Raw genomic sequence first — 10,910 nt, 5'->3', positions numbered from 1 at the left:
CCAAACTGGTTTAAAATGGACTTGCCAGATTTAAAGAAAGTATAGCATGGCATTGTGTAGCACTGTAGAGCCATGCAGAAGAAAACCAAAAGGTGGAAAGCCAGAGTTGGAGCGAACGCCTCCTGCCCTTTCTCTTTCCTTCTGTTTCTCTCTCCCTTCGCACCTGGTTGAAGTCTCCCCTTGGTGAACCTCACGCGTGTTGCCAGGCGACAAGGTTGCCTGGGAGCAGGGCTTTGATGAACAGTCACAGTGTAATGGAGGTAGCCCTGCCAACACACTGAACACAGGGACGGACAGGTGGACAAACACACGCATGTGTGCAAACACACGCCAGAGTGTGGCATGTGGTGCAGCCAGAGCACAAATGCACCCAGTGAAGCCACGTCTGGGGTTGCTTTCTTTCTTTTTTTATGCAACTTTGGCTCAAGCTCACATTTATACAGTACTCACAGTGATTAGTACTAATTTATGATCAAGAAATCTTAATAATTGTTCTATAAGTTACTTCAATTACAGCCTGTGATGAATATAATGTGTCTGTGACAGTCAGGAGCTGCAGCGCTGCTGTTGATTTCTGCTGCAGTGACCTCCTGAAGTCCCTGTGTTTTCAAAAATCTATTAGGACATTTCACAGAAACATTCTGCTGCCTTGGCAAATGTAATCCATCATTTTAAATGCAAGGCTGGGATTTTTCTTACTGACTTTACTTTATGAGACTTATCTGTCATGGGCATTAGGTGAGGGGAAAGAAATATAGTTACGCTTGCAATATCCCTTAAACACCCACAGAATGTGTACTGGTGGCTTAATAAAGCTCATGTACAATTCACAGACAACAGACTCAATATCACTGCACACATTCAGACAGTAAGACGGTTGGAGAACAACTTGAGTGCAGTGGTCAACACCTTCACCATCTTGATATGACTGCTGTACCAAAATGGCTAGCTGATGGGCCCCGGCATAGCCATGGATGTGGTAATTAAAGAGACATTTGATCAATCTAAGTAATGAGGTTTCTAACCCACACACGCCATTGCCTGAAGCTCCGCTGCTGACATCTGGTTGCCATATCTCTTTGCATTAGCCTAATCTACAAGTTTTTCTAATAATTGGCCACTTTCTCACTCTGTCACTCTGCCAGTGTTGAGCATGGTAGTGATTCAAACTGTGAATCTAGTTCATAAAAGCTTTTACAGTTGCTCCAGGAAAAGTTCTTCTGGCTCACATAAAAGATGTGTTTTACATTTCCAATGTTTCCAACAGCATTTCAATTATAGCTGCAGGCTTACAACTCTCGCAGCCTTTCCAGTCCGCTGCACACACACACCACTAACTGTTGTGTTTGGGGTTACGATAAGGGGCTGTGAGAGCGCCGCCTGCAAACATGCAGCTGGTGGTGGTGGTGAAAGTACTGAACTTGACTTGTAAAAGTACAACCATGGAATAATACTCCCTAAAATGGTGTCATATACTGACTTAAACCAAATTTTTTTTTTTGGCAAATTAGGGGCAACAAGCTGTAAACACAACATTGACATATTATATTAGCCTTGAAGTTGATATGGGGAGTGTGTTAGCGAAGAGTGTGTTCTTAACACATCCAGCTGATATGGATTCATTTGGAGTCGTGTTTCTGAACACCACTCGAAAAATGTAAGTCCAATATCCGCTCTCCTTTTCGCTCTGTTCTGCTCACCACCAACTCATGAAGGAAACATTTGACTCTTTAAGCTGTTTAATGCTCCAATATGGTCACCAGCTAATAACTAACTGTGTCTATGGTTTGGGCCAACACATTCTCACGTGTTCGGACATGTATGGATGCTTGGTCAGGACCCCTTGGTGTAACCGGTAACTCTTTAGCATCATTTTTCAACATGCAGGGTAGTCCAATAGACCTTAACACATAGTTAGTAAGGTTGTGAATTTAAACAAAACCACTTGGTTAGATTTAGGATAAGGTAATGGTTTGGGTTAGAGTACATGACGTACATGAAGTAAGTTAAGTACGTTACGTAATAAAACTCCTCCCTACATCTGATATATCAACACATTTTAAAAGAAACACACATCCTATATCAGGATACATAGAAAAACATAAATGAAAAAACCCCGATATAATCACAAATTTGCAGTTACAAAAACCTGAGAAAAGATGAGACATTGCTTGATTGACAAGTATCACTTATCACACATTAATGAGTGTTTAACACCCCAGAGTGAGACAAAGTTATTGTTGGATGAAAAGCTTTACATCTTCGACTGTAATTTCACCAAAGCTGCTAAATCCGACTATCCAGTCAGGTTCCAGAATATTTTTCATGCCTATATTACTGAGTAAATTGTCAGTCTGTCGCATGCAGATGGATTGGGTGAAACGGTGTGTGTATGTAGTGTGTGTATTGCTGTAGTGTGCACATCTGTGCACAGGAGTGTGTAGCGACGTCTGAATCCGTCAGTCTAATTGTGATTATGGCATTTAATTACGCCAGATGACTTCCACTTCTGTGGTAATCATTATTTGTGTGTTTCTGTGTGTGTTTCTGTGTTTGTCTGTGCACATGTGCTAACAGTTTGGACTGTGCCATTCCTCTCAGACCAAGGATCACACTCGCTCACTCTCTGTCTGTACCACTGCAGGATTAGCTCCATTTCATGTTTCCAGGAAAAGAAAAACTCTGTTGACACGGAAATCCTCATCAAATCATCAAATGTCGTCTTGCTAAAAATACTCACCTCCATGCCGAGCCGTGAAAACATCCATATCTTCTACAGCAGCGACTCAGCTAGAAGACAACACGATGAAATGTCATTGTCACCATTCAGACCGGCTGCATCACCCACCTTTATAACCACATAACCTCTGTCAAAGGAGTTTCAACAATACTGTACTGCAATGACATCAGGGCTGTTTGTGTGATTTCTGAAAGCTTGACTCACGTCTGGCTAACTAAATGACCTGTGACAGCTGGTATGAGAAACACAAAGCCGTGATACACAAGCAGATGGAACATTGTACAGGCATACACAGCTAACTAGCCATGTGTGAATACGGATAATTGGAATAGCAGCAATGTAAACATCCCCACCACATATGGACTAGTGTATTTGTAGGTGTGATACGCATGAGCGGAGAGCTTAATGGAAGATTTCTTGTTGTGTTTGTCGGCAAATGTGTAAGGGCATTTTAGGCATCATCTCCTATCCCAGTCATCTGACATCACATCTACAGGCAAACATCAGTATTTTGCAACTTTTATTATTTTCAAAATGACGGTAGAGACGTATTCTGTTTTTGGTTGCAAAGTTGTAAGAGGAGAAATGGTGAGCCTTCATGTATCACCAAAGGATCTGGAAATCAGAGAAAAGTAGGTGCAGCTTATTTGAAAATACCTCAATGAGTTTGCAGGAGCATTTTTTTGAAAATGTTTCCCAAAAACCGTTGAGTTTTCGCCACAAAACTGCAAACAATCCTGGGGACACAGCGAGTACGAGCCAAAAGGTTCAACTGTTAAGTTTCAGCCCCTTCTGTCTAATTTGCATCTTCATAGACAAGGCATACTAAATAGGAAAAGGTGTTAAGTTATGTCCAAGCCATTTTAAGGCATGAAGGTCATTTTGTTCATAGAAAATAACTTTTAGATATTGATAAACAGTGTTGAGTTTTTAGGGGTTTAATCAATGTCAGGAGGGAAACTTTACACTGCCTGTAGAAAACTATGATTGTAGTTGTTAGTGTTCTTTTGTTGCTTTATTTAGAATAAAAACATTTTTACAAACATCATGCAAATAATAACTTGTTGAGACTGAAAAAAGTCTGCAGCAGTTTTTGAAATGACACAACACTAATGTACTAAAATGGATACAAATGCACTTCAGCAAACTGATACAAATAAAAAAAATCATATTCATGGATGATTTGGAGACAGGATGAACTGCTCTTATATTTGTATATGTAACAATAATACATATAGTATGTATGATGTAAAGTCCATGATCCTTACCCTGACCCTTTGGAGGTAAATGGATTTCACTTAGCTACCATGTACGCATGACATAACAATATATTGTTCTAATTCCTTCAACACAATACAATATAAAAGGAAGTTTTACATGAATACCGTAGATGTCAAACTCTAATAATGCCATCATAACAAGTGGCTTATTGTTTTCCTTCCTTATATGAAAGGACTATATCTCTAAGAATGGCAGGATGTTGTGCCAAACTAATTCAATTAATATTTATAAGAGCACCGAAAACATGCTCTCATTAAGTATCTCCCTTGTGTATCTTGTATTTTATTAAACTAAATGTGACTAAATACCTCAGTTTTAAACATCTCTCTTGGTCTCAATACGCACTGACACATGAGTGTACAGTACATAAGAGAGGAATGCAGCAGCTATAAAAAGCTCCTCTGTAATATTTTCCTCCAACTCCTGTTTTTAACATGTAAACCTGTTTACAGCTGGCACCTGCACATGATCCCTATGACCTCTAAAAAACTCATTTGTAATTAGAATGACTAACTTATATGAAGTAATTTATATTACACAAGGGGTTTCCCACATTAAATCAACATGACCCTTCTCTTTGCCCTGACTCCATGCAAACATAGTTTGGACATAAATCTGGTAATGTAGGACCATCGTATACCACGATCCAAATCAAACATGTAGCCCTGTGTTTTTCTTAAAAGTCTTCTGTATGTTTCTGTATGTGTCCAAGTGTGTCTCCCAACCCTTGGAGAGTGTGTTACCCCTGAAACCATTTTGTTAGTAAACTCCAAATGGAAAAAGAAATATACAAAATAAACCAGAGGCAGTGGAAGAAGACTGGAACTGACATTTGGCTTCCTTGGCTAGAGGCAGAGACAGAGAGAGTCCAGCCTGAGAATTAGAGACTACGGCAGTGAGGGGTGAGGGAGGGAGACCCAGTGCCTCTCCCGCAGCAGTACAGTACAGTATACTCCAAACTAAATCCAATTTGTGTGTGTTGGTGGAGGCGACTGTTGAATAATGGCACTGTGCTGATACCAGTATAGTCTATACTTTTAGTCAATTAATATCCTACTCTGACCAAAGTACAAGACTTTATATTATATAATACATTATTCATAACTACGGATCCCTATGTTTTTGCTAGCTTAGAATGAGCCCTTCATATCTACATAGGGAGCAGAACAGCGCTACGCCGTTTTGCAGTTGGAGGCTCATGTTACCGCAGTCTTGGAAAGGGAGGGGTTTTCAGTTGATTGAAATCTGCAACCATCCAAAGTAATCAAGTATAAAATGGTAAAAAAAAAAAAAAAGGATACTGTGCCATTTCTTAAACATAAAGCGTTTCAGATGACCTTCAGGACATTTGGGGATTCAGGAGTATGCTTTTGGGTGCTTGAACAAATTCAAGGATATCTGAACACATTTTTCACTTCTGATTAAGATCAACTTGTGCAAAGTGACAGCATTTCTACTTAAATAAGATATTTTGGTCGTCTTTTCAATCAGCAGCAATGTCCTCCTTAACCCGACCCTGCCTTGTTTTTCTCTGTTTTTCTCTGTCCTGTCGACATCTGACAGCAACAACAACACAAGCGGCGGTGGCGGCGGTGGTGACAGTGCCAGAGGCCACGCTGCACTGCCACACAGTGATCTGGCAGTCTGTTGCCTCCCTCTCCTCCTCCTCCTCCTCCTCCTCCTCCTCCTCCCCCCCCCCCCCCCAATTCCTCTCGCCTCCTACCTCTTGCTCCTTCTCTGTCTCAACTGATAGACACCTGAGCAAGACAAGAGGTCAAGCTAGCCACCATGCATGTTGGCCTACCTCCACCCTCTTATGGAGGGTGTGTAACTGTGTGTGTGAGTGTGTGGTTGATGCAATGGATGGGTGTTCATAGTTGGCAGGCCTTTTGACTTAATATTCTCCTTTGATTTTGCAGTTTTGGCCCTTTCTTCGACTCCTGTCCCTCTCATCTACGTTAAGTAAGTATTGTTCCACTTATTTTAAGGCCCATTTTCAATTTGTTCAATTGAACAAAATGGCAGAAATGTAAAAGACATGCTAAACTATTGAAGAAAATGTTTTACAAGGCGACAGGTTCATACTTTTATTTGGGTTTCTGTTTGAACACGCTTTATTGTTCCAAATACACATTTTCTTAAACTGTCTGTCTGAAAATACCTTGATTCATCCTTTGTCTGAAAAGCTCTGTTATAGCACCTGTCTCTTTAAGCCCCCCTCCCGAAAAAGCCCTGTATGCTCTGATTGGCTTATGTGAAAATGATGGTGCACCTTTGCAAAGGTAGTATTCAAGCTGAGGGTGGAAATACTCAGATGGGTGGTTACTCAGAACCATCTGAGAAGACGTCATTGGAAACTGTTTAGAAAAGCGCAGACGGTTTCAAAAAATACTTGACAGGTGATTGGATAAACCATCTATCAATCAAACTCTTGCCGGCACCAGTTGGGAGAAAAGCAAAAACATATTTCCGTCCAGAAAATGGTTCAGTGCCATTCTTTTCTTTTCTTTCAATGAAGAATTGTTCTCCAGTTTAAATATATTTGATGCTATTGCAGCATCTACGCTAACCTCTTCAGGAGCCTCCATTGTTGTTTAGATTGCGCAATTGCCTCTTTAGGTTAGCTCACACACACCTAAACCACGTCCGTAGTTGCTGGACGCTGATTGGTCCGTGCTTCGGCTTATCCATCTTGTCATTACTTGAAGCCTGCCAAGATGGATTTTTGTGTGGTATGTGAATGGCTTGTTGAATCAAATGTCTGATCTAGACAGCCTACTAAAAACTGACTGAGTCGTCTTATTTCCCAGATTGTGGGTTGTCCGGATATACGGATGTATGAACACCAAACAAATTTGTCATGATATGTCCCCTTTAATGCTTGACTGAAGTGGAAAATGCTGCATATCGAAAAGTGTGATGTGATAAAAAGTGATGGTACGCCTGAACATTGTGTTACCTGCTTCTGCTTCTTCTGATGTGGACAAAGCTGTCATGTCTTAAAACACCATTGTTTATACAGAGGAGAAATCAATATCAAGTTTGTGTTTTAAGCTAAATGCTAACATTATTAGCACCTAGTCGCATACTAAAAACACATTTACATAATCTGTGGAGAAAAACTGCAGTCCTCTGCTATTAGCCACAATCAGCCCTATACTGAAGCAATGTAGGGGATCAAAAGTGTTGCTCATGGGCACACTGATGGTGATTTAGAGTGCAGACATGGTTTTACATACTCACCTTCCCCTACCAAATTTTTCCAAGATGGCTTGGGATTCAAACCAGTCTGCATTTCTAATCTGCTGCTCTGCTGGTTCATCACCCTCCCTCTTCCACTCCACAAGTATTTATATTCCCTCCCAGGGCCAGACAGATGGGAGTGTTTAGGAATAAAAGCGTCAGTATTTACCATATTATTTACTAGCATCAGCGCTAGCCCCTTTGGCGACGCCGGCCTCAGAAAAAAACAACCTGCTTTTCCTCTCCCTGCTCCTCCGTCTCCTCCCTGGCTTACCTGGACCATTTAGGATTTATGTGGGACAACTACCGTGTTGAAGCCATTTTGTAGCTTGATCAAAGATATGTCAGCGCTGGGGATTCACTGCACTGACCCACAGGTTAAGAGTGTGTTTCGCACACTCTGTAGCATATATATCATACTGTGACAGGCGAATGGTTTTGTATCTCCGCGGACAACCTGAAACCAAACGTAGACACTAATGGATTTGTCTTTGCAGCGTGAGTGGGACAAAGTCATAACAAGTGAGTGACTCGAATGATATTATAAAGAAAGATATTTATCTGGAGGTTTTGTAGTACGTCATGCAAACACACCGGTGGACATTTTGTCATCAACAAGATAGAAACTTCCTACTCTGATAAGATTTTGGAGTGCCTTGATGCACATATTTGCATATTAATGAGGAAAAACGTCTTTCTTCTGATCCACTGTAACTTCCTGAAGATATAAAACCAGAGGCCAAAGCTATAAACCCAAATGTGTGACATCACACAAAATGAGGTATGACTATGTGCACAACGGGCTATATTAAACATATTAATGTGTTTGAAGTGGGACACTAATGTTGAGAGACTGTCCACAAAACATCACACAAGTTTAGTTGCCGTAGGGACAAAGCATAATCAGTAACCTTAAGATGAACTGTTTTTAAGGCTGAACAAGGCTGCATGTGTGTGTGTGTTTCTACATGTGTAGAAGTACAACTTTGTATGTGTCTGATGCTGGGAGTGTGTAATTATGGGCAGATTATGGGAGAGGCGGACGGCATGAAGCAGTCTTTGATAGGATTAAGCACTCAATTACCCAGCTAAATCTGCCCCCCCCCCCCCCCCCCCCAAAAAACACCCACACATGCATACACATGCTTGAACAGACACCTTTGTGAGTACACAAATGCACACAAACAGAAGGCTTTCTCTTTTACTGCAACTAAGTACATGATCCATGCACACACCTTACGCAACTTATCGCTCTCATATCTCTTTCTTATCCAAGTCATCAGTCCAGCTGTTAGTCAGTCCATTTGGCTCATCTTGGGTATCAGACATTTCCCTGTTTCTATGATAATGGACAGAGAGGCCTAAGAAGGATTGCATTCTTCAACAGATTTAAATGGTTAATCTATCTAAAAATACTTGACAAAGGCAGAAAAAAGTCCAAAACATAATCCAGATTTATGTAACTGAACTTAGTTTTTTTCATTATTCCTACACCATGGATCACCTCACAACCCTTCAGATTTATCTTGAGACACTTAAGGCCCAAAATGGTGTCAAAAAAGTTAACAAACAGCTTTACTTGATGACATACAATGCATTTTGTATACTCTTTATGTACAGCATAACCTATTATATGTCAGTTAAATCTTTGTTTTAGGTTAAAATGTACATCTTACCCTTTCAGTTCACTTGATGATGATCAAAGATGTTGGTCTCACTGCATCTAAAAGGGCCATTGAAGACATCTCCCTCTCCAATGTCTGTCTTCAATAATCACAGAGAGGCACCAGGAGGTTGAAATTGGCTTCATTGGCACACATGGGCAGAGCATCAGACTGCTATGTCTGCTGTACAGCATGTTGGAGTGAAATGATGAAATGATCAAGTTTATCATAGTCTGTGGTGTTCAATAGTGCATCGGGGAATGGATATAATAATGTGAATTGTCTCAGCGGGGAGTCCGGTGTCTGCTCTCCAGCAAATGGATTCATAACGTCACAGAAATCTGTAAGGTTATTGTTAGATCCATTAGCGAGACGTGACATGTCTAAATGTGGTCTAATTGAGACCAAGTATGCCATCATGAAGTGAAGTAGATTCGGTAGCTACCACAGCATACATGCACTGGTGAACCATAGCAACCTCTGTAAAGCAGTCAGAGAGACCCCCCACCCAAAAGAAAAATATATATATCCAAATGCACCAGCTGAGCTGTTTGCATTGTGCTGGAAAGGTGTACAGTAGCAGGCGAGATTTTCTAATTTCTGCACATAGAAACTGTCTGCTTTGAGTTTCTTTCCTATTTTAACAACAATATTCTCTTTACATGCATTGGTTATGGTTAGTCTTGAGAGTGGTATACTGTAGAGTTCATACTTGACAGAGAAAGAAAGAAAGAAAGAAAGGGTGCTTGCCAAGCAGGGGTCATTTAAGGGTGGCCAATCATCCAATTATCTGGATAAAACAGGTGGCACCTCATTGGGAAAGCTCATTAAAATGGTGTTCAATCTTGGCTCTTGGCTGCCTCTGGATATGAAAGCACATTTCCTGTTTGGCCTGCTGAAATTTTTCAAATAAAGTCAGGCTGGAACGAGGAGAGGCTTTCTCTGACGCTGAATAATTGGAGCCAGTCAAGATTTACTTGCTATTTCTCTTGTGGAATCCATGGTGGACTGGTCATCATGATGGAGTCTGGTCTTAGGCCTTGGGCTTTGTCAGCAGAGCAATGCATCCCATCTGTTCTGGGGTCGTCCTTTTAATGCAAGAGCAGTCTTTTCTTCAATCTCACAAGTTCACAATGTCTGCTAGATGGCTAGTTATGGTGCGTGAAAGTTCAAATTGAACTTCTGGATAAAGGTACCCATACCAAAGACACACACACATACACCTACACACACGCACTGCAAAGGCAGTTTACGGCCATGTATTCTGAGGGCTGTTGGGTTTACTTCAATACTCGTGGTAGTTAGAGGAATCACACTATGACATTTTTCTCCATATTGCAAATGGTCTATAAAAGCAAAGGTCAGGCTTTTTTTTTTCTCATAGCGATTGCTCACCAATGTGGAAAAGAGAGGTCGATTGGGGAAATAGTGGGAATTGGTTTGTAAGCGCGCTTACAGTTACCATGTCAGGGACAATAAGTCCTAATAGCTGTAAGGGGCAAACAGGGGAGAAAAGCATACAGGCTTCTTTCCACTTGGAAACCAGCTGTTTAAAATTGTTGGTCGATTAAAATCAACACATTTGGCTTATTTGTTTATTTGCTTTTATGAGGCAACACTTCTGCATGTGATCACATGCAGCACTGGGTCGCCACCTGAGTTTGCTACAAACCTCAACAGCAGAACTTTAGTGTGTTCACTCGTTCACTTCATTAGCATCGCAACAAGTTCTACTTCACGTGTTCAACTCAAACCAATGACGCCCAGCATGTGGCAATGATGACTAAAAATCATTATGTAACCCAAATGTTTCTAAATTGCATGCAAACATGCACTGCAATGGAATATTTGGAAATCAAACAATCGATATTTGAGATTTGAACGTGTTAAAATGATGCATATTTCAGGGGTTATATTTGAATATATTTTGAATATATTTGAAATTACACGTTTTTCTGTCGAAAACCACGTGGAATTGAATT

This window comes from Anarhichas minor, unplaced genomic scaffold, assembly GCF_050575085.1.
Source record: "Anarhichas minor isolate MPS153535 unplaced genomic scaffold, ASM5057508v1 ptg000009l, whole genome shotgun sequence".
In the NCBI taxonomy this organism is placed as follows: Eukaryota; Metazoa; Chordata; class Actinopteri; order Perciformes; family Anarhichadidae; genus Anarhichas; species Anarhichas minor.
The sequence above is the reverse complement of the archived record's forward strand: the minus strand, read 5'-3'. Positions refer to the sequence as shown.